General features: G+C 39.7%; 1 non-coding gene across 1 annotated transcript; it reads left to right on the forward strand.

Moving 5' to 3' along the window:
• The first annotated feature begins 13172 nt into the window (after positions 1-13172).
• Positions 13173-13279, forward strand: LOC141625995 (small nucleolar RNA R71). The gene has a single exon (XR_012535731.1). It is a non-coding gene; the product is annotated as a small nucleolar RNA R71 (small nucleolar RNA).
• Positions 13280-25003: the final 11724 nt, after the last annotated feature.

A 25003-nucleotide genomic window follows, 5' to 3' on the forward strand; every position in this document is an offset into this window, starting at 1 on the left:
GGGTTTTGTTTTAGACTCATCAGAGTAAGCATACTTCAAATTTGGGGGAAGGGGCTTTAGAGTTGGATTTTGTACTCATTTTCTACCTTTGAAGATTCACTTGGGACATCTTCCATCTCCATTACACATTCCACCCTCATGGCATATTCGACTTGTTCCTCAAACTCCTCATACCCATTGTAGTCGAATTCCTCGACATATTCGACTTGCTCCTTGACTTGCATGGTATAATCTTTTGTTTCTTGTTCTTCTTTAGTGGATTGTAATGCTTCATCAAGAATGTCATTAATCAATATGGATTGCTCATAAGAGAGCTCTTTGTTGGCTAGAGCGGCTTCAAGGATATCTACTTCCAATGCCCAATGCTTGTTTTTGGCCTTACTTGCTTCTAAGGATTCCAATGCTTGCTAAGGGTCTTTGATCAGAGTAGTACTCACATGGTCTTCTACACAACAATCTATAATAGCCATCTTGCAAATTACACTAAGAGAAAAGGTGAGAAGTACCATGAGGAAGTGCTCTCCCTCAAGGCAAAGAAAGACACAACTAAAAATAATTAACGAAAATCAAATCAATTGAACACCGTCCCCGGTAATGGCGCCATTTTTTGGTCGGGGTGTTTTTGTGCTTAGTGCTTAGTCATTGTCACTACCTAACCAAAACAATATTTATAACTTCACAAACTACTCTTAGTAAATAGTTAAGTAAAAGTCGGATCCCAAGGGACAGGTATCGATTTAAGATTTTAATTGCAAGTAATTATGTCTTAGGGTGTCACAAATTGGGTTGAGATGAAGTATGGTCTAAACTAATCAACAAGATGAATGTAAACTAATGAAAACAAAGTAAAGCAATTAAAGTGGTTTGTAAACAATTTATTAAAGGCACTAGGGTGTCATGGGTTTATAAGGGAATCATGGAAATAGATCATACAAACATGTTCTCAATTAGAAGCAAGCACTTATTGTTGTGATGGGATCGAGTTAGTGTATATCATACAATCCTTAGGAAGATTTGGGTCCCGGAGCCGAGTCGATCAAGACTTTACAACACCTACAAGTCGACTTAATTCTTCCTATTCAACTCTATGCATGGTCTAATGAGGCTCGAGTTGGTTTATGTCTTACAAGCCTTATTGAAAACATAAGAGATGGGTAAAAACTGCAAGGTTTCAAAGTCTAGCATTTCGTCAAACATAACATGTGCATAGGTTGAAATCACAACAAGCAAGCAATTAATTATGAAAACATATTAGATTAAGCATAGATTAATTCCCATGATTGTTTCTCCTAATTCCCCATTAACCCTAGCTAAAGGACTACTCACTCATGATTACATTTAGCATGCAAATAAAGTTGTCAATCATACTAACAAAGCAAAACTTGATGAATAAATGACGTGATTAACAATAATTAAATAAAAGTAAAAGAGATTATACCTACTTGAGATGATCCAAATAATAAATCAAAGAATAATAGAAGTAAACTTGATGATTGATGGAAGGTTGTCAATTCTCCAATAAACCCCAAATAATCTTCTAATTACCCAAATAAAACTAAGAACAATTGAGAGATTAATGAAAGATTAAGATGTGATTAATATTGAAATGTGTATTACAACTTTGATTAAGACTAAATTAAGAGAATTATTATAATAAGATGAGATTAGATGTTCTAAGATTATAATCTAGGTAGTAAAACAGGGTATTTATACTAAAATTAAGTACAAGGATTAGGGTTACTAAGGGATTAAATGACGATTAAGACCCTAAGAGAAGCTTGATAATTTTGCTAATCCCAAGGAACATGCGCGGATCATGCCTGAATCACGGTTGGTCCTATAAGAATATCCGCTCGGGCTGGCTTGGAGACGCTCGGATCCTGACTCTGGGATGCTCGTCCCGAGCTCAGGACGCTCGGATTCTGGTACAGGGCTGTTCTCTCGTTTTGGCTTCTTAACAATCCGTGTGGATTGTTTAGGGGATGCACGGATCTTTCATCATTGCCCATTTCTCTTCGTTTATTTACATAGGTTTCTAGTGTCGGTCTCCTCTTCGATGCTTGGTCATTAGATATGATCCATTTAGCTCCATTTTTCTCCATAAATGCAAGGCTAGCAATCCTCTCCTACCAAGGACACAAAACCTAAAAGAATATGCAAAATGGGAAACTAAAGATAAGAAATGACCCTAATAGATGCTAGAAAGCATGTGACCGAGGTTAATTCGGGGGCTAAATGTTCTCAAATATGAGTCACATCATTTAGACTCATCAACTTCAAACCCCAACAATTGTGACAGCATAAATTGAGATAGATAGACTTAGAACCCAAAGCACACCGTCCCGTGGATCGACCTCGACTTAACCACTATCTAGTTATTTGTTGAGATTATAAATATGTTTGATTGGACGTGTGATGACCACGTGCAACCAAAACAAAACGATGATAAAATTTTGTAAAATAAAAAACCATTTCAAAATGAAAATATTTTCAAAGATGGCCTAAAAACAAGCGCAAAAAAAGCCGAAACTCTGTCCAAATGTCGAGTCAAACTTCGGGCCTCAAGCCCAATTCAAAGCTCACTTCGAGTTAGCACTCCTACAACTACACTACAGTTTTCTCGGACAAACATTTCAAAAATTTATCATTTTCAAATCCCACTTGACACAGTGGCACACACCCACTTCACGAGTCGAGTCTTTTTTTTGAGTAAGTGTCCGAAAATGGTCGATCGTTTTGATTCGTCGTCAATTTCTTATCCTTAGTCCAAAATGGTAGAAACTAGTCATGGAAGCGTTAATGGTCAACATTAACAACCCGGAAATGGTAATGATCAAATCCTACCTGCACTCATTCATCTCCAAACAAGCCAAGACCAAGCTTATGCTCGCCCTGTAGAAGCTAGACATCCTCCTGCAGAAGATCACCTTCCTGACATGCTCGTACACGATAACCCTCCACCCTTTATTGGACAACCAGAAGTCAATCTTCCACCAGGTCCTACTAAAGCTGAAAAGCGACTCCAATATTTGGAGGAACAACTAATGTACCTTGAGAGTCGCAAATATGAGGCAGTAAATGCTCAACTGTCAACTAACTTTAACATGACAGACATCCCAAAGTTTAAGGGGCATGAAAACCCTTTGAAGTATATTCGTGCCGTCAAAGATTATATGTCTATCAAAGGCATCAAGCCAGAGATGTTCCTAAGGATCTTTCCTTCATCTCTCGATACTATCCCTAAGCTGTGGTTCTACTCCTTGGATCACAAGAAAATTGCTACTTGGGATGATGTTGCAATTGAGTTCACCAAACCGTATGCAGATAATGCTGAGATTCAAGTCAATATGCGCACTCTAGAGGTTCTTACCCAAAATGAGAAAGAAGGATTCACCGACTTCCTAAGTAGGTGGAGAAAGACTAGAATGCAACTCATCGAATGCCCAGCCGAGGCTACTCTTGTTGAAAAGTTCGTGGACAATTTAAGGCTAATCTATGTGAACCATCTAAGGTACCAAAACATAAAGTCTTTCAAAGATTTAACTATGTTAGGAACAAGAATTGAAGACGACATCCATAAAGGACTCTTGTCTAAAACGATGGATCATGGATATCAGGCACAACGAGTCGTTCTTATGGCTCCACTAGCAAGTCCGACGACGTTAACCTTGTCGAATCATTTACTAAGAAGAATAACGCGCGGAGAAAGTTCGCCAATGTTGGTGACTCATACTCCAATGCTCTAAAAAGATTATTGAAACAAGGTAAACTCCAACCCATAGAACCTACACCTAACCCCGAGAGGAAGTCTAAGTTTTGGGATTAGAGTGCCTACTGTGAGTACCATACAGGCAAAGGGCATGATACAGTGAATTGCTTCAAATTAAAATATGTCATTCAGGATATGATTGAAGATAGGCGCCTGCCTATACCTCATGCAAGCAAACCTAACAATACTCAGAATCATCTTGGAATTCTGATGATCACAGATGAGGAATCCACCTTGGACTTTTCACACCTCATTTCTCCAGCTAAAGATGAGGTCAATGCACTAGAAAATAAGGGGAGTTATTCCACCATCTCCCCTAATATCGCTGATTTTATCGCATGAGCAAATAGTGTAAGTAGAAAAGTTTCAGAGTTAGAAGCTATAGTGGCATCCCTATGTAATACAAGCACTATACTTAGGGAAGAAAGGCTAGTGGTTCCAATCTTATCTCAAGAATCCACAATGCAAGAAGTGATCGCAGTGACCGACAATCTAGTCGAGCAAATAATCAGCCTAGAAGCTGAAATCAAAAGTTTGAGAGATCTCAGTATCGTCAATGGAGTTTAGGAAGATGACGATGAAGATGTTTACCTCAAAGAACATCCGCTAGTCAAGGCTAGTGAAGATCAAGATGTGGACCACCTTACTCACTCAGGACGTCCATATCAAAATGGCACTCAGACAAGTGGTCCAGTTACTATTAACACCAATGTCATCATTCCAAACGATGGCGAAGATACATCTCCTGACCACTTATTGAAGCAACTTCAAAAGATAAAGGCTGATCTTTCAGTCTGGCAACTAGTTGTAAGTTCGTTTCCTTATCGCCAGGCTTTACTGCAAGCATTGGCTAAATTAAACATAGCACACGACTCTAAACCCGATGACGTCGTCAACCTAGTCTTCCATCACTCAGTCAAGCTAAGTGATCGAGTCCATTTCGTGTTCACAATTAAGCATATATGGTCGTTGGTCAATGGTCGATACAAAACACAATATATACTCCACAAACAACTCTACAATTAGTAAAGAGGCAAGTAAAGGTCGGATCCCAAGGGACGGGTATTGAAATGAGAATTCTATTGTAACTAGTAGTGTCTAGGGGTGTCACAAATTGGGTTGATGTAGAAGGTTACTAAACTAAAATAACAATGAAAATAAACTAGCAAGATGAATAAAATAAGGGGTGTAAACAATTGATTAAAGGCACTAGGGTGTCATGGGTTCATAGGGGAATCATGGGATATGATCATACAAACATGTTCTCAAATTATAAGCAAGCAATTATTGTTATGATGGATTAAGTTGGGTTATATCTTACAATCCTAGGAAAGTTTTGGTCCCGGAGCCGAATCGATTAGATTGTACAACACCTACAAGTCGACTTAATCTTTCCTACTCAACACATGCATGGTCTAACAAGACTCGAGTTGGGTTATGTCTTACAAGTCAAGTTGAAAGGATAGAAGATGATAGTAAATGCAAGGATTCATAGGCTTAGCATTTCATCAAATATAACATGTGCATGTATTAAGATCAAAACAAGCAAGCAAATAAGATATGAAAGCATATTAATTTAAGCATGAATAATTCCCCATGTTGGTTTCCCCTAATCACCCATTAAACCCTAGCTAAGAGACTACTCACTCATTATCATGTTGATCATGCTAGAAAGGTTGTCAATCATACTAACATAATGAAACATGATGAATAAATGAAAGTAATTAACAATAATTAAAAAGGGATTAAGAGATTATACCTACTAATGATTCCAATAATAAAGCAAGAATAATAGAAGTACTTGAATCCTAGATTGAGAGGTTGTCAATCTCCCAATAATAACCCAAATAACCTTCAATTACCCAAAATAAAGGAAGAACAAGAGAGAGATTAAAGAACTAAAACTTGGATTAAAACTTGATTAATACTTGATTAATACTTGATTACAATATTAAAGAGAGATTTGATTGATATTAACTACACTAATTATTGATAAGAAGAACATGCTCCTCTAATTAGCCTAATGGGGTATTTATAGTGAAAATTAGGGAGGATGCATTAGGGTTAACTAAGGGCTAAACTAGTAATTACACTTTTTAAGTTGAGCAAGGAAAAGCCGGTATTTTCCGAGAGAAGGGCTTCTCTTTTCGTAGCTTGAAGAATGAAAACGTCTTTGCATCAAATCCGTGCGGATCGTAGTCGGGACGGCCGGATCGGGCCTGAGGAATCCGAGCGGATTCAAGAGAGGGACGCTCGGATTGTCTTTGGGGAATCCGAGCGGATTCAAGGTGGGACGCTCGGATTGGGCTGGACGGACGGATTTGGTACAATCCGTTCGGATTGTTGGCCGCCTTCAATTCTTCTTCTTTTTCTTCCCTTTTCTTCATAAATTCCTTGGGGATTTCCTCGCGGACTCAAGGATCCTTTTCTCAACATTGCTCTTCTACTATGATATGTACAAAGGCCTTCTAGTCTTGTCTCTCCTTGATGCTTGGTCATTGAATACAATCAATTTAGCCTCGTTTTGCCACGAAGATGCAAGATTCTTACTCCTTTCCTACCAAGGGATCAAAATCTCAAAGAATATGCAAAACAAAGAACTAAAGATAAGAAATGACCCAAATAGGCACTAAAAAGCATGGAAACAATGGTAATTCGGGGGCTAAATATGCGCCAATTATGGTCACATCAAATATCCCCAAACCGAACCTTTGCTCGTCCCGAGTAAAGAGGTGACAAAGACTAGGACCAATACTAACCTAACCTAATAATAATAGCCGATATGAGACAATTAGCGGGTCTCACTCCGCCCCTTCAACTCACAACAAGACAACCATGAGGTAGGATGCCTTCTTGCAAGGCAAGGTGGGTCTTGCCAAAATGGCGACACATCCAAACATTAAAGCACACAAAATCAAGTAATGGATGCATCTACAAAAGAATAGCCACTTTCCTCATCTAAGTGGCGGAAATTATCTACAAGGGAAGCAATTCAAGGGTACACACTCCTTCATAGATGCAATTTCTTCAAACTGCTAAGCCTAGAAGGATACCAATAAATCACCTCCAAAATGTGTCAAGCTAGGGTACCTTTGTCCTCAATCGTTAAATGCTTTTGTCAAGAGTAGACTCCCTATGGTGTTAGAAACACTGGAGGATCGCGGAATTCCCCCTCTTGCCTAGACAAGAAGAAGGGTCGTCCCCTCTCTACCATGCATAAAAATGGATATGATGGATAAAGGGATCAATAGATGTTTGAGTTTCACTTTGGGAGTTTGCTTTCATTATTGTTTCCCCCCCCCAATTTCTTGTGGCATTTGACATTTGAGAACACTTTCTTTTTGCCATTTCTTTTTTATTTTTGGCTTTTCAATACTTGACAACCTTTTTTTTTTTTTTGCATTTTCTTTTGAACATTTTCAAAGTCACCCCAATTAGTAACGAGGGTGCCTTGTATTTGAAGCTTTTAGGAGTTCTATTTTTGCTCCTCTTTTCATTTGATGCATTTTTGCAAACTTTCTTTCATTTTTCATTTCTTTGAACTCAAATTGATTTCTTTTTGTGCCCATTCCCTTTTGATGACAAAAATTTATGGTAGAACATGGATGAATGATGGAAGTATGCATGGCTTCAAGGGTCACCTTGGAATAAACGGTAGCCAAGGAGTTATCACACCACAAGGTACTCTTGACTAGGCCTTAAACCATGGGTCAAAGGATACTAGCATGACACATCCTAGGGTGTTTTACAAGTATTCTAACAAGCAAAGTCTTAAGAACAAAAAGCATCTACTAGGGTCTATATACACTTGTCAAGCTTCCCAAGTAGACGGTTTCGCAAAATTTTTCTAACATGCAACTACATGCCATGATGCGACTAACATATACACATCCTAATGCAAATGATTCTACCAACTAATATGGCATATAAACTAAATGCAATCCTAAGTTCACATTGTTTTACCGCATCAATCAAAATAAAGCCACATAGTCATTAACATAAAGAGGAAAAAGGAGATTGGAAAGATCATACCATGCGGTCTTCAATATCCTCATGTCTCGGATGTGGCGTAGTCAATCAAAGTGAACAAGGATAAAACAAACACAATATATACAAGACAATATATACAAAGGAAATGAACTTGTTTTTGGTTTTTCAATTTTTTCAATTTTTATGATTTTTTCAATTTTTCAATTTTTATGGGTTTTTGAATAAAAGTTAAGTGTTAGAATTCCCATCCCCACACTAATATGGGCATTGTCCTCAATGGCCAAAATGATGGAAATTATGCAAAAATGATGCATGATTTCTATACTAAATGCAATTCTACACTAAGCTATACTACATGATGCATGGTTTTTGTTATGACGGAGAGGATAATTTAGATTACCTCCCGTTGTGTATGCATTAACTTCCCCAAACCAAATAAGACACTATTGCTAATGTCAAAGATGGGTATAGTTCATGCACACACTATGCTATGCATGAAACTAGATTGTCATTTTGGATTTTCAAAAATGGGAACAATAAAGTAAGAACACCTCAATGGAACCGAGGTGTGAGTCCTTTGATGTTGCTAGGACTAAACCAACAATGATCAAAATGAAATAAAATACAAAGAGATATAGACAAACCATGGGAGTGTAGGAGTCTCCAAGGCTAGTCTTCCATCATGCTATCATCATCACCACTTCCCTCATGAGAAGTGGTCACATTGCCACTTTCCTTGGCACTTTCTTCATCACTTTCTTCATTATCTTGCTCATCATCATCTTCACCATCTCTTTCTTCATCTCCACTTGCTTCTTCCTCAATATTATCATCAATTTCTTCACCATTTCCAACAACGTCATTGTCTTCCACTTCGTCCCTAGATGCACCCGGAAACAAGGCTTCTCTATCCGCCCAACTAGGCAAAGGACAAGATGGATCAAGGAGTCCTTGCCTAGCTAGATGTAGGAGGGGAGGATATTGAGCCAAATATGCATTCTTCCGATCTTCATAAGCTTGCTTGTGCATGGCTTGCATAAGAAGAGTGACATAGTCTTTCCCAATTTCAACTCCTTGCGGTTTGAACTCTTCATACACAAAGGGGTAAGGCGGTATAACAATGGAAGAGGAGGGAGTTTCATGATCACCCTTTTGTTGTTGAATGATGTACTCGGCTTCTTCGGATAGGGGAAGTAAATAGTTGGTCCGGTGGACACTTAGACGACAAATCTTCGCGGGTAAAGTGAATGATCGAGCCTCACTAGTAAGCCACCCATACTTGGTGTCAAGGGGATTGTGAGCAACCCACTTGAACTTGTTAATCATGATAGACATATCAATAAGATGGCCACCTTCCTTTGCCTTGTACTTGCTATCCTTATTGAAATTAGGATCAAAGTGCTTGGCTAGGACCGTGACTAGGCCGCCATTAACAATAACGGTTGTACCCTTCTTCCCACTATCAACATGGAGCCATCTATCAACCAATAGCCTCAAAGAATTGTAAGGCTTGGTATGGATTCTTCCGATATTCAAAGCCGATTCAAGGAGAATAAAATCAAGTCTTGTGAAATGATTGGTGTCTTTCCTAGCAATTATGGTATTTCCCACAACTTTGTGCCATACTCTTATGCCCGGATGATGGACCAAAAGAGCACGACAAGCATGAAAATCATCAAATTTCTTCCCGGAGATTGCCTCCCAAAGAGGCTCGGGGTCATACTTCCCATATTGCTTATAATATTTCTCTTCATCGCTAAGACCCAAAATTTCACCCAATTCCGGAAAGGTAATGCGTCTACTAGTGTTAGCTAGACGAAACTCAAGATTTTCCCTATTCTCAACTTTGGTGACTTTTAAAGAACTTAAGAATTCCAAGACAAGGGAGGGGTATGTTACTTCCTTTGTTTCAAACAATTTCTTAAAACCCATGGCATTGAAAAAGGCTTTTGTTTGTTCAAGAACACCCAATTTCTCCAAAGCATCTTTACATATGAATTTGGTGGGTTGAATTGATTTCATAGCAAACTTAGCAAATGTCTTTCTATGGGTATCGGAAATAAAAGTTACCTCCGGATAATGCAAGAGTTGATCGATTACCGGAGTAGAAGGTGATGCTCCCATAGAAGTTTGTTGTTGTTGTTGTTGCACTTCCAAGTTTGGTGTTGATAACACCATTGCCAAAGCTTTCTTTGTTTGGAGAGCTTTTTGCCTTTGAGAGAGAGCCTTTGCCTTTGGTGCCTTTGTTGCCTTTGTCCTTGCCATTTGATGAACTAACCAAGAAAAGAATCAAAAATCTTCAATTTGTAGAATGCCCAAATCGATTTGAAGGTGAAAGGCTTTGCCTTTATGAAATCAAAAATCAACTCAAAGGTTGAAGAATTTGTTCTTGGTTTTGATTGTTATTGAAGATGAAGTGATTGATTTGTTGTTTGAAGGATGGTTTGATTTGATTTTGCTGGATTTTGTTGAGGGTTTTTGTTTTTGTGATGGAGAGGATGAGGGTTTTGATGTTTAGGGTAGTGTTTGTGAATGAATGAATGAATGAATGAAGGTGGCGTGGGTTATAAAGAAGTCGACAATTTCAGGACGCAGGGACAATCCGTGCGGATTGGGCGCAATCCGTGCGGATTCTGTAGCTTCAAAATTTTCAAAATCCCGCCTAGAGACGGGCGGATTCTGGGGAATCCGCTCGGATTCTTTGAGGACGGGCGGATTTCGTGCGGGACGGACGGATTTCAGTCCGTAGATTTTTCTTTGTTTTCTTGACTTCAAGACGGGCGTCTTGTATAAAAAGACGGACGGATTCGTGAGAGGGCGTCTTTCCGAAATATGCTCGGATTCTTCAACAAGTCAAGAAATTTGCAATTTCAGCTCAGCCCAGACGGGCGTCTTCTCGCAGACGCTCGGATTTGCAGACGGGCGGATTCTCAGAATCCGCTCGGATTCTTCTGTTGTACCCGGATTCACTTCATTCGTGCACAATGCATTTCCCTTTACCATTCTTCCATTCTTCTTCATTTCTTGTGTTCTTCATTGTGGGGGCACTACTAAGGCATGAATAGCCTAGGCAATTGCCATCCCCACACTAAGGTAAAGCACTACACATCAATTGAAATCATTAGTCCCTCCCTCACTTCTCTCTTACATGACAATTATTTTGATCAAAGTAAATAAAAATCCAAAAATGACAAAAATGCAATACAAAAATTGAAAAGTAAGTTAGGGAGTTAGAAATATTTACAAGTGGTGGTTTAGGGAGGACTCCACCAAACTCTCATTCTTGATGAGATGTCAAGGGGGCATGTTCAAGGTGTTGTTGATGTTGCTCAACACCTTGAAGAAGTAATCAAAAGCTTGTTCATTGTTATGGTAGAGGTCCTCAATAGACCGTGGCCCTTGTTGTTGATCATGATCGATGGCATGCCCAATGTAGGGATTAAAGATCCCTTCAAATTCGTCGTCCCAAAGACCACAAACTTCATTGAGTTGATCATTGAAAATCTCTTGCTTAGATGGAGACAACTCTCCCAATTTCTTCTCTTGGCCAATGAGGCCATCCTCATCTTCCTTGGTTGATTTTGATGAGCTTTGCAAGCTCTTCTTGTCACAATTCACTTGCTCTTTGAATGGAGCATCTTCAACTTTCTTCCTCCATTGGAGTTCCGATTTCTTCCTTTCATCTTTTCGGCTATAATGATCAATCATAAAACATGGCTCATGTAAACGAGGAGCTCTCATGGTCTTGTCAAGATTAAAAGTTATGCTTTCATCTCCCACTTCTAGAGTGAGCTCTCCATGTTTCACATCGATTACCGCACCCGCGGTGTGTAGGAAAGGTCTTCCTAAGATGATTGGAATGTTGGAATCTTCCTCCATATCAACAATGACAAAGTCCACCGGGATGAAAAACTTCCCAATTCGCACGGGGACATCTTCCCATATCCCTAATGGTGTCTTCGTCGATCTATCGGCCATTTGAAGAGTGATATTGGTGCATTTAAGCTCTCCCATTCCCAACCTTTTACTTACCGAGTACGGCATGACACTCACACTAGCCTCTAGATCACATAAGGCTTTGTTGATCGTCGTGTCGCCAATGGTACACGGTATTGAGAAGCTTCCCGGATCCTTTAACTTTGGAGGTGAACTCCCTTGAAGTATTGCACTACTTACCTTAGTAAAGGCGATAGTCTCAAGTTTCCGGATCGACTTCTTCTTTGTGAGGATATCTTTCATGTACTTTGCATAGGCCGGAACGTGATTGATTAATTCCGTGAAAGGAATTGAGACTTCTAAGTTCTTCACAATTTCCATGAACTTTCCAAGTTGATCATCAAATTTGGGCTTGGCTTGACGACTTGGAAAAGGAAGTCTAATCACAATGGGCTCCTTCTCTTTGGCCTTGTCTTCATTTTTCTTTGAACTTTCTTCTTTTGATGATTCCCCTTCTTTGGGGCTTTGCACCACAACTTCATTCTCACTAGCTTTCACAACTTCATTCTCAACTTGCTCCTTCGGTGCTTCATATCTTGTACCACTTCTCAAGTGAATGGCACTAACCATTTCATGTCTAGGGGGATTACTTTGAGGTGGTAATTGCCCCTTTTGTCTTTGTGAGCTCGAAGATGCTAGTTGAGTCAATTGTGTTTCCAACATCTTGGTGTGAGCTAGAATGTTGTTGATGGTGGTGTCTTTTGCTTGGCTATCTTTTTGCATTTGGGTGAAAAATTCTTGTTGATTCTTTTGCATTTGGAGGACCGCTTTTTGGACATCAAAACCTTGGTCATTTTGGTGATTGTATGGATTTTGATTTTGGTAACCTTGGTTTTGATTGTAAAAGGGTCTTTGATTTTGATTTCTCATGGGTGGTGGAGTGTATGTTGTTTGAGGGTTTTGAACATTTTGGCTTTTGTATGAGAGATTTGGATGGAACTTGGTGTTTTCATTGTAAAAATTTGAATAAGGGGTACCACTTTTGTAAGCTTGGAAAGCATTAACTTGTTCGGTTGTTCCCCTACACTCACTTGAGTCATGGCCCAAAGTTCCATAATTCTCACATATCCCACTTGGGATTGATGAGGATGCCGTCATGGCATTGACATGATGCTTTGATGTTTTTGAGTTTTCCTCAAGTCTAGCCATAGCTTGTTCAAACTTCAAGTTGATTGTGTCAATGTGAGCACTAAGTTGAGCACCCAATTGAGTAACGGAGTCCACTTCATACTTTCCTCCTCTAGTAGCCTTGCGAGGTCTACTATATTGTGAATTATGTACCGCCATTTCCTCAATCTTGTTCCATGTTTGATTGTCATCAACTTCGGTGAACATTCCATTTGATCCCATATTGAGAATGTTCCTTGAATCTTCATATAAACCATTCCAAAATTGTTGCACTAAAAACCATTCGCTAAGTCCATGGTGAGGACATGAGCGACAAATACCTTTGAACCGCTCCCAAGCTTCATACAAAGATTCTTCATCCCTTTGCTTAAAACCCGTAATTTGAGCTCTTAGCATGTTAGTCTTCTCCGGTGGGTAGAATTTTTTGTAGAAAGCTAGAGCTAGCTTCTTCCAAGAATCTATTCCAAGGGTGGCCTTATCAAGGCCCTTCAACCATTGCTTTGCGGTGCCGATTAACGAAAAAGGAAATAAGACCCATCTTATTTGGTCTTGAGTCACGCCCGTTTGAGAGATAGCTTCACAATAATCGCAAAAGGTTTCCATATGATAATGAGGGTCCTCACTAGGCATTCCCCCGAATTGGCTCCTCTCAACTAGTTGGATGAAGGCGGACTTGGCAATAAAATTACCGGTGAGATGTTGCGGTGTAGGAGTACCATTTGGTAGATCCTCCTCGGTGGGTATAGAGTGTGACGAGAATTTAGGCATTGTAGGTGGATTTTGTGGGATATTCTGTAATGGGTTTTCTTCTCCTTCTATTGCGAAAGGATTGACAAACTCACTAGTGGGTTGAACAACTTCACCAACACCTCCCAAATTCCTCCTAACAAGTCTCCTATTATTCGTCAAGGTTCTTTCGATTTCACGATCAAAAGGTAACAAATCTCTTTGTAACCTTCTAGACATGCAAAATATCAAACAACTCGAAAACAATTAGAACAAACCTTGAGGAGTTTTACTTCCCCAAGGTGAAAAAGACACAACTAATAACAATAAAAGAAATCTTAAATCAATTAAACACCGTCCCCAAGAACGGCGCCATTTTTGATCGAGTCCATTTCGTGTTCACAATTAAGCATATGTGGTCGTTGGTCAATGGTCGATACAAAACACAATTTATACTCCACAAACAACTCTACAATTAGTAAAGAGGCAAGTAAAGGTCGGATCCCAAGGGACGGGTATTGAAATGAGAATTCTATTGTAACTAGTAGTGTCTAGGGGTGTCACAAATTGGGTTGATGTAGAAGGTTACTAAACTAAAATAACAATGAAAATAAACTAGCAAGATGAATAAAATAAGGGGTGTAAACAATTGATTAAAGGCACTAGGGTGTCATGGGTTCATAGGGGAATCATGGGATATGATCATACAAACATGTTCTCAAATTATAAGCAAGCAATTATTGTTGTGATGGATTGAGTTGGGTTATATCTTACAATCCTAGGAAAGTTTGGGTCCGGAGCCGAATCGATTAGATTGTACAACACCTACAAGTCGACTTAATCTTTCCTACTCAACACATGCATGGTCTAACAAGACTCGAGTTGGGTTATGTCTTACAAGTCAAGTTGAAAGGATAGAAGATGATAGTAAATGCAAGGATTCATAGGCTTAGCATTTCATCAAATATAACATGTGCATGTATTAAGATCAAAACAAGCAAGCAAATAAGATATGAAAGCATATTAATTTAAGCATGAATCATTCCCCATGTTGGTTTCCCCTAATCACCCATTAAACCCTAGCTAAGAGACTACTCACTCATTATCATGTTGATCATGCTAGAAAGGTTGTCAATCATACTAACATAATGAAACATGATGAATAAATGAAAGTAATTAACAATAATTAAAAAGGGATTAAGAGATTATACCTACTAATGATTCCAATAATAAAGCAAGAATAATAGAAGTACTTGAATCCTAGATTGAGAGGTTGTCAATCTCCCAATAATAACCCAAATAACCTTCAATTACCCAAAATAAAGGAAGAACAAGAGAGAGATTAAAGAACTAAAACTTGGATTAAAACTTGATTAATACTTGATTACAATATTAAAGAGAGATTTGATTGATATTAACTACACTAATTATTGATAAGAAGAATATGCTCCTCTAATTAGCCTAACGGGGTATTTATAGTGAAAATTAGGGAGGATGCATTAGGGTTAACTAAGGGCTAAACTAGTAATTACACTTTTTAAGTTGAGCAAGGAAAAGCCGGTATTTTCTGAGAGAAGGGCTTCTCTTTTCGTAGCTTGAAGAATGAAAAACGTGCTGTACTGAAATCCGTGCGGATCAGAGTCGGGAAGGCCGGATCTGGGCTGCGGAATCCGAGCGGATTCAAGAGAGGGACGCTCGGATTGTGCTGGGGGAATCCGAGCGGATTCCAAGGTGGGACGCTCGGATTGGGCTGGACGGACGGATTTGGTACAATCCGTTCGGATTGTTGGCCAGCTTCAATTCTTCTTCTTTTTCTTCCCTTTTCTTCATAAATTCCTTGGGGATTTCCTCGGGGACTCAAGGATCCTTTTCTCAACATTGCTCTTCTACTATGATATGTACAAAGGCCTTCTAGTCTTGTCTCTCCTTGATGCTTGGTCATTGAATACAATCAATTTAGCCTCGTTTTGCCACGAAAATGCAAGATTCTTACTCCTTTCCTACCAAGGGATCAAAATCTCAAAGAATATGCAAAACAAAGAACTAAAGATAAGAAATGACCCAAATAGGCACTAAAAAGCATGGAAACAATGGTAATTCTGGGGCTAAATATGCGCCAATTATGGTCACATCACTAAGTAACCCAGTTACTTTCTCAGATGAGGACCTGCCTTCCTTTGGCGTCACTCATAACCTTGCTCTATACATCACAGTTACATGCTGACGTGGCGTGATGTCGTCGGGTCACATCCAATCAAACACATTTATAATACTCAGCAAACTACTAGTTAACGGTAAGTCGAGGTCGATCCATGGGACGGTGTGCTTTGGGTTCTAAGTCTATCTATTTCAATTTATGCTAGCGTCACAATTTGTTTGGGTTGTAGTTGTGTCTAGACTAATGCAAGTAATATAGTGAAACAAGCAATAAAAGGAAGGATGTAAGCAAATGATTAAAAGTGCTAGGATATCATGGGTCATAGGGGATTCATGGTGTTTGACCATACAAACATGTTTACAATTATAAGCAAGCAATTAGTGTTGTGGAGGAACGGAGTTGGTTTATATCTTACGGTTCTTAGGAAGAGTTGGGTCCCGGAGCCGAATCGATTAGATTGTACAACACCTACAAGTCGACTTACTTTCCTCCTAATCAACTTCTATGCATGGTCTAACAAGACTCGAGTTGGTTTATATCTTACAAGTCAAGTTGAATAGATAAGAGATGGTTGTAAATGCAAGGACTCATAGGCTTAACATTTCATTAAACATAACATGTGCATAAAGTTGACATAACAACAAGCAAGCAATTTAATCATGTGAACATATTGATTTAAGCATGAATCAATCCCATGTTGGTTTCCCCTAATTACCCACTAATCCTAGCTAAAAGACTACTCACTCATTATCATGGGAAACATGTCATTAATGGTGTCAATCATCACAACAAGTATAAACATGATAATAGAATGAAGAAGAGAACAATAAAGATTAAAGAGTAAAGGAATTATACAAGCTTGAGATGATCCAAATAATAAAGCAAAGAATAATAGAAGAAACTTGATTGATTGATGAAGGGTTGTCAATCCTTCAATAATAACCCAATAATCTTCAATTACCCAAAAGTAACAAACTTGAACAATAATTAATGTGAGATTTATGGAAAGATCAAGGAGCAATCTATTCTAATCTACTCCTAATTGAGTCTAAGAGGAATTTCTAATGTGGAGGCTTAGCTTAATCTAAAACTCCTTTTCATGATTATTTACAAGTGGGGTATATATAGTAGAGCTTCATTAGGTTAACTAAGCTAAATTAGTAATTATATTTTTGAGTTTTAAGCAGGGAAACGCAAGTCTTTTTGGAAGGATGAGCATCTCGGCTGAAGATGTCGCGGTCCGTCCGTCCAGGAAGGGAAGACGCTCGGATTGTAAAGGGGGTGCACGGGCGTCTTTATGTGAATCCGCTCGGATTCTTTGGAGGAATCCGAGCGTCTTTGTTGCTTGGACGCTCGGGTTGTCGTTCTGCACGGGCGTCTTGCCTGCAAACCCGCTCGGGTTCTGCTTCAGAATCTTTTCCTTCACTTCCTTTTTATTCTCGTAGGATTGGTCTTTAGTTCTTGCTTCCTCTTTATTCTTATTCCATCAAACATCGTCAAATAGCTTCCAAACATGCACGAAAGACGGGAATTTCCGCCTTATTATCTTCTTTCCTACAAAACATACGAAATGCACTAGGAAAGCGAAATAGAAAGCATTTGACGGATAAAATGGCTATGGAATGTTATGAAAGTATGCAAAATAGGCTCAATTAGGGGACTAAATGTGCTCAAATAATGGTCACATCAAATATCCCCAAACCGAACCTTTACTCGTCCCGAGTAAAGAGGTGCCAAAAACTAGACCTAATAATATAACCGATGTGAGACAATTAGCGGGTCTCACTCCGCCCCTTCAACTCACAACAAGACAACCATGAGGTAGTATGCCTTCTTGCAAGGCAAGGTGGGTCTTGCCAAAATGGCGACACATCCAAACATTAAGCACACAAAATCAAATAATGGATGCATCTACAAAAGAATAGCCACTTTCCTCATGTAAGTGGCGGAAATTATCTACAAGGGAAGCAATTCAAGGGTACACACTCCTTCATAGATGCAATTTCTTCAAACTACTAAGCCTAGAAGGATACCAATAAATCACCTCCAAGTTGTGTCAAGCTAGGGTACCTTTGTCCTCAATCGTTATATGCTTTTGTCAAGAGTAGACTCCCTATGGTGTTAGAAGCACTGGAGGATCGCGGAATTCCCCCTCTTGCCTAGACAAGAAGAAGGGTCGTCCCCTCTCTACCATGCACAAAAATGGATACGATGGATAAAGGGATCGATAGATATTTGAGTTTCACTTTGGGAGTTTGCTTTTGTTTTTGTTTTCCCCCCAATTTCTTGTGGCATATAACATTTGAGAACACTTTCTTTTGCCATTTCTTTTGATTTTTGGCATTTCAATACTTGACAACTTTTCAACTTTTTGCTTTTTCTTTTCAACATTTTCAAAGTCACCCCATATGTAGTGAGGGTGCCTTATATTTGAAACTTTTGGAGTCTATTTTTGCTCCTCTTTTCATTTGATGCATTTTTGCAAACTTTCTTTCACTTTTCATTTCATTGAACTCAAATTGATTTCTTTTTGTGCCCATTCCCTTTGATGACAAAAATGTGGTAGAACATGGATGATGGATGCATGGTTTCAAGGGCCACCTTGGAATAAATGGTAGCCAAGGAGTTATCACACCACAAGGTACTCTTGACTAGGCCTTAATCCATGGGTCAAAGGATACTAGCATGACACATCCTAGGGTGTTTTACAAGTATTCTAACAAACAAAGTCTTAAGAAGAAAAAGCATCTACTAGGGCCTATATACACTTGTCAAGCTTCCCAAGTAGATGGTTTCACAAAATTTTTCTAACATGCAAACTATATGCCATGATGCAACTAACATTTATACATCCTAATGCATATGCTTCTACCAACTAGTATGCGATATAATCTAAATGCAACTCCTAACAACACATACATACACAAACCGCAACAACAAAATACACCACATTCTCCTTGACATGTAAGCCCATCCTCCTTATATGAACAATGAAAAAGAAATGGAAGGGAAATAGAGATTAGAGCGATCATACCAAGCGGTCTTCATTTTCCCTTGCTAATGCCTCAAATATAGTGTTGTATCTATGTGAGAAGAGAACAAAAGCACAAGTATATACAATTCTACACTATTAAATTAAAGAACATGTTTTTGGTTTTTCAAATTTTCAAATTTTTATGAGTTTTTGTTTTATGAAATTAAAGAACATATTTTTGGGTTTTTTTTTTTTTTTTTTTTTTTCTAAATTTTCAATTTTTATGCATTTTGGAATATAAATTCCCATCCCCCACTTTATTTTGGACATTGTCCTCAATGTACATGTAGGAGTAGGAATGAAAAAAGAAATACATGTTTATGGATTTTTGATTTTTTTTTAAATAAAGTACAAATGCAATGATATGATATGAATGAATGCATGCTCTAACTAAATTCAACTCTAAATGACATATATAACAAATGAATGCAATCTAAACTACATTATATGGTGCATGATTTTTAGTAAACTATTGTCACCTATGATCAAACCTCCCCAAACCGATTTAAACACTATTTCTAGTGTAGAAATGAATAGGTTTTGCCATTAGTGACTATGCATGAATTCTAGTCTATATGCAATTAACTACATGAATCATGTGAAATATATTACAATGCAAACTATACTAAATAAACTAGCTAATGCAAATGCCATATGATACAAATGCATGCGAAAACTACAGTAAATGCAATGTATATACAAAAGAGAGAGGGAGAGAGGGGTATCATACAAATGGAGGTGGTGAGGTAGGCCTCTTTCACTCGTCAGCCTCCTCATCTTGGGGGTAACCATACTGGTGAGAACTCCCGGCTTGGTCATACCCTCCTTTTTGGCCCCAATACCCTCCTTGGTCAAACTCTCCTTGATCATGCCCTCCTCCTTGGCCCGAGTACCCTCCACCACCGAGATTCCAAGCTTGGCCTCCTTGATTAGGGAACAAATGTTGTGGTTGGGCCCAAGAGGGCTTAGGACCATTAGGGTCAATATACCCTTGTTGAGCCATGTTATAGTATTGGAGATAAAGGGCCAAGTAGTTGTCTACCCTCCCTTCATGTACCCCGAGGTCCACTCTATTCATGAGTTTTATCAAATCATTAATGCCCGGGGTATTGGGGATTTCCGGTTGAAATTGGGTATATGGAGTAGGGTATGGTGGGATAGGCACATAGGAAGGTGGGCGAGTAGGCCTTGCCGGTACCCCACGAAGTACTTGTTGTTGGCGGGGTGGCTCTTCCCTTTGAGGGGGATTGTCGAGAATTTGGATATCAATGAGGTAGCTTGGTGGAGGCGAATATGGGCTCAATCTTGGCTCGGTGCCCGGTATCTTCCAACCCTCAAGGATGATTGAGGTGCATCCTTTTGTGTACCATTCTACACTCCCTTCTTGAGTGTAGTTACACCACCGGTGATGGGTGAAGACGGTGTGCTCATCAATCAAAGTCCTCCCCTCAAGAGGAGCATAAATCCCACAGGCGTTGAACCCGGGGCAAAGGTAGTTGGCCAAAATAGTAATTAGACCTCCCATTACGAAGGTCTTGAGTTGGGTGGTCCCTTGAGCAAAATCATGAAACCTAGTAAGTATCTCAAGGGGTGTGATAAAGTTATAGCGCCTCGTCCACCGAACATTCAAATAGGACTCAAGAAAAGTTAAATCAATGAGAGTACGTCTATCTTGTTCGTACCTCCCATTGATGGTACCAGCCGCAAAGCGCTCGGTGATTCGAATCACCGGATGTTGGATGGCGAAGGTATATCATTGCTTTAAACCGGTAAAATTCCTCCCGGAAATAACCCGAATCGCAGCGTTCGATCGACAGTTTATGTACAACTATACGTCGAAAAACATAAAACGATTTCGAGAATAAAACATTTCAAAACTTTTGAAAAGTGCCTGGAGTGTTTAATGCATGACGACGGGGTCGCAATAACACTAACTAGAGTCAAAACCGACACCGGAACAAAAACCAACTCAAAATTCAATTCCGACTACAACAACGAGTCAAATCGTGTCAAACACAAAAAACAGACCATTCAAATGCTTCTATGTAAAGATTTCCCGGAATCTTACATAGTCAAGTACCAAACATGTTCATCCAAATCTTAGGATAGAACAAATCATGATTGCACTTGTGTGATAGTGACAAGACATCTCGAAGACGTGCGACGTGGCTCGGGCCTCTTTGAGCAGTCCATGCGGCCACGTCGCTCAAAACTCACACAACCACTCATTATCCTATAAATACCCCTCAAATGCGACCATTTGAGAGTTACGCGAGTGTCCGCCCCCTCTTTTCTCCCTTAAAATTCTAGACTCGACTTCTCAAGTCACAATGTGACACGTGTTTACGACCTACCGATCGTAAACACAAGCCTTACACGTTGTTTGGTACCGTCATCGTGCATTAAATCACTTGACTGACATCTCGACCACTACACCATCACTAAACTTAACAAAACACTCTTTTTACTTACTAAAACGGTTTTAAACCGAGTTTTCCGACCAAACGAGTTGATACACTTACGTCGATTTCTCGCCATAAGCCTAGCATGTAAGTATGAGGGTGTAAAAATATTCTTTTATCATGTTTTCATTTGTTTCATGACTATAACATGCTAAATCATGCATAACATGGTCCAAAACATGGAAAGAATGAGCCAAAATCGGGTTTTTGGTTGAGGCAGAGGCTACTTACGTAGCAGATAGGCTCGCGCCTAAAGGACCCGACCTAACCTCAAATCCAAACCGTGTTTGGTCTCTTCATTTCCTTCATTTTATCTCATATTTGTAATCGGTCTTTACCATTTCAAGTATTTCCAAACCTTTTTTATGACAAGTTTTTAACCATAAAACATTTTTCACCCTTGGTTCCTAATACCATGACGGTTTAATCCGTGTTTCGGTGATAATATTTGGTTAATTACATTATAAAAGGTATTTTAAAGCCTTTTGTTTCATTTATTTACTTTTTGATGGGTATTTTAAAGCCTTTCATCATTTCTTTACATTCCCAAAATAAATGTATTAGTCATCAACACAAAGTCATCCTTGGTTCTACATACCATGTCAGATTTTAACCCGAGTACGATGATGAATATTGACTAATTACAAACAAATGAACTTAAAACAATTAGTTCATAATTATTTTCAAAACTATTCATGTCAAGCTTACAAAACCGAACCCGACATCGAATATCGTCAAAACAATGATAATTATTCAAGTCTCGTTCTTCAAATCAACACAAAAGCGGCCTAAATGGCCTTTTCAAACCAAAACGGGTTCAAACACCCGTTCTTCAAAATATTTGACAAACGTTTTCAATGATCAGAACACGTCTTCCATCATGAGCTGACCCGCGCCTAAACAGGCCATTCATTTTTCCCATATTCAAACCAGGGGAGACCCCTTTGCATCGCCAATAGGCTCGCGCCTCTTATGGCTGCATGATGCAGGGTTTTTTCTTCTTCCAAAATTCGTCTAGGACGATCCCGACTTCGGTTAACCCGAATACATAACGAATCAGATAACGAATCCGCTCATTTTATCCTATATTTGCAAAACGCCTTACTAAGACAAACGGATCACGTTATGCACCATAAACCTAACTCGGTAAATGGATGTTTAATTTCCGTCTTGCATGCAAATCAACCATAAATCCAATTCGACATCTTATACTTGATATTTGGATTAAATCAACCGACATAGAAAGTTCACATGTCAGGTTCAAACTATTGAAGGCGCATTCATGCATTTAAACCGTTTTATCAATTTTCGCATTTAACCAACCAAGATCGATCAGTAGAGGCCGCTACCGCGGGCGGGATTGGGTGTCTGATTAAAAGACTTACCAATACGTACCTTCACCTCTTACTCAGAAACTTTGGATAGTGGACGACCTTATCAAGCGCGTACAAGAGTCATTCTAGAGATAGGATGCTGAAGAGGGACGATTCCGTATCTTTAGTACCTATCTCAAACACTGCTTTTTGTCTTGATTGACCTAGGTATAAAGTGCATTCGAACGGGTTCCAAGCATCCCGCAAATGCTTGGTGGCGACTCCAAACATCTCTTGCATCGTTTTGAGACCCTTGCCGAGACGAAACCGACCGATCTAAAACGATCCGGTCGAAAGCATTCTTACGCCGCCGAGCGTGGCTTTTAAAAAGACCGTTGCCGTTGTCCATAGATCGGCTGGGCGTGCGCAGGTGGGCCATGTCCACAGATTGGCGACTCCGCTGAGCAAAACTAGGACACTTGTGTCTTTGTGATCCCTAGATGGTGAGACTCGAACGAGGTCTTGGTTGAAATGCATTATTTGATATTACGGTCATAGTCGGGTTCCTTGTCCGGGCCCACAACCTAACCCTTTTAGACCAATTAGCTCGTCCCGTCGGCGTGAGTTTTCTCATCCCCGCGTTTCGAATCCTGATTGAGTCAAGCATACCATTCACGTTACACATTTCTTTTTTGTCAAAGAGCTTTCATCACCTTCGAGCACGAGGCTAGGGCACCCTCCTTACACATTTTGTTTGGATTGGTATCCCTCTCGAAAATCGGGGTTTGATTGCTTGGTGTGTAGCCCACCCTTTAAGCCGAAACCCATGTCAGCATTATACATAATATAATGAAACTTCGAGTGCTTATATGTTATGTGATCATAAGTCCTTCCGTGTCATTTTCAAACTTTCAAAAAAACCTTTTTGCGCCGTTATAATGGCCGTCGTAATGATGATTTCAAACCCAGTTTTCTATAACCATTTCAACACGCCTTTCTAGGCCGTCGTAATGAAGATTTTCAAATCCGGTTTTCTATAACCATTTCAACACGCCTTTCTAGGCCGTCGGAATGACGATTTTGAAACTCGATTTTCTACAACCATTTCAAAACCCCTTGTTACGCCGTTATAATCGCCGCCTCAAGGCACGGACTTTAACTCGTCTCGCGCCGAAAATGGCTCTTTAAAAACCCGAGAAAGGCACACACCCCTTTCTCGAGACATTTTCGAGATCCCGAGGACCATACACCGTCCCCGAGACCTTTTTAACCATTTCAAAACTCTATTTTCAAAACATACAATTTTGAATTTCAAAAAACCGTCTCTGGAAACAGTACAGTATTTTCCGAGCCGACTCAAACTCACACCGTCTTTTGCAACAAAACTTAAGACAACCCTTCAACTGACCGACTTGCGAAGATCCCTATTCTTCGGAAGCCGTCCATAAAGCGACAAACGAATATTTTTGAAAATATCTATTTTCTGAAACTTCGGTCCACCACTCCAATTCTGCCTCGTGTCTATCGAGTCAGAGCAAACGTACTTATGTGTCTTTACATATGAGTCGTCTCACCACAAGACTCGTCCAATGGCGTCATGCCACTACGTTGGACGCGAGTCAAAGTCCGGTCAACACCATCACGTAATAAATCGAGTCAGCACCGAGGTACCACACATGGTCATCCTCGTCTTATTGAGTCTGATCTTTGTTCCGTCCTTTGTGTTGTATGCGTTCAGTCTTAGAACCATGTCGGATTGAGTTTTATTGTGAGCCATTTTTCTGTCTCAGAACCATGGCCCCGTCTTTGACTTCGTCTAAGAACACTGACAACAGAGATGTCACAACTGCCTAGCTAGCCAGCCTATTCACTGCTCTTAAGGTCACTCTGGACCGTGTCGAGACACGTATCGACACCCTGGAAAACAAGGAAACTGGAGAACATAACACTCCGCCCTTAACTGAAACTGAGAAAAGGCTCAAACTCCTGGAAGAACAACTCCTATCCCGGGATAATAACATCCACCTCGACAACAATCGGAGATTCGAACCCGTTGGGGATCAACTGCCCAACAACTTTACATTGACTGATGTGCCCAAATTCAAGGGAGTGAAGGAACCACTCAATCACATTCGAGCCTTCAAGAACTACATGGCCATGAAAGGGGTCAAACAGGAACTCTTCAACCGGATCTTTCCATCATCCCTGGAACCGATCCATCGCCAATGGTACTACTCCCTTGACCCGAAGAACCTCAATACCTGGGATGAGGTTGCAGTTAAATTTGCTAAGCAGTATGCCAACAATGTCGAAATCCAAGCCAATAACCGTACTTTTGAGAGATTCACGGAATTCCTAACCCGTTGGAGGAGGGTAAGCACTCAGTTGGCCAGGAAGCCAAGCGAGCCAACTTTGGTGGAGAAATTT

Source organism: Silene latifolia, chromosome X (assembly GCF_048544455.1).
Source record: "Silene latifolia isolate original U9 population chromosome X, ASM4854445v1, whole genome shotgun sequence".
In the NCBI taxonomy this organism is placed as follows: Eukaryota; Viridiplantae; Streptophyta; class Magnoliopsida; order Caryophyllales; family Caryophyllaceae; genus Silene; species Silene latifolia.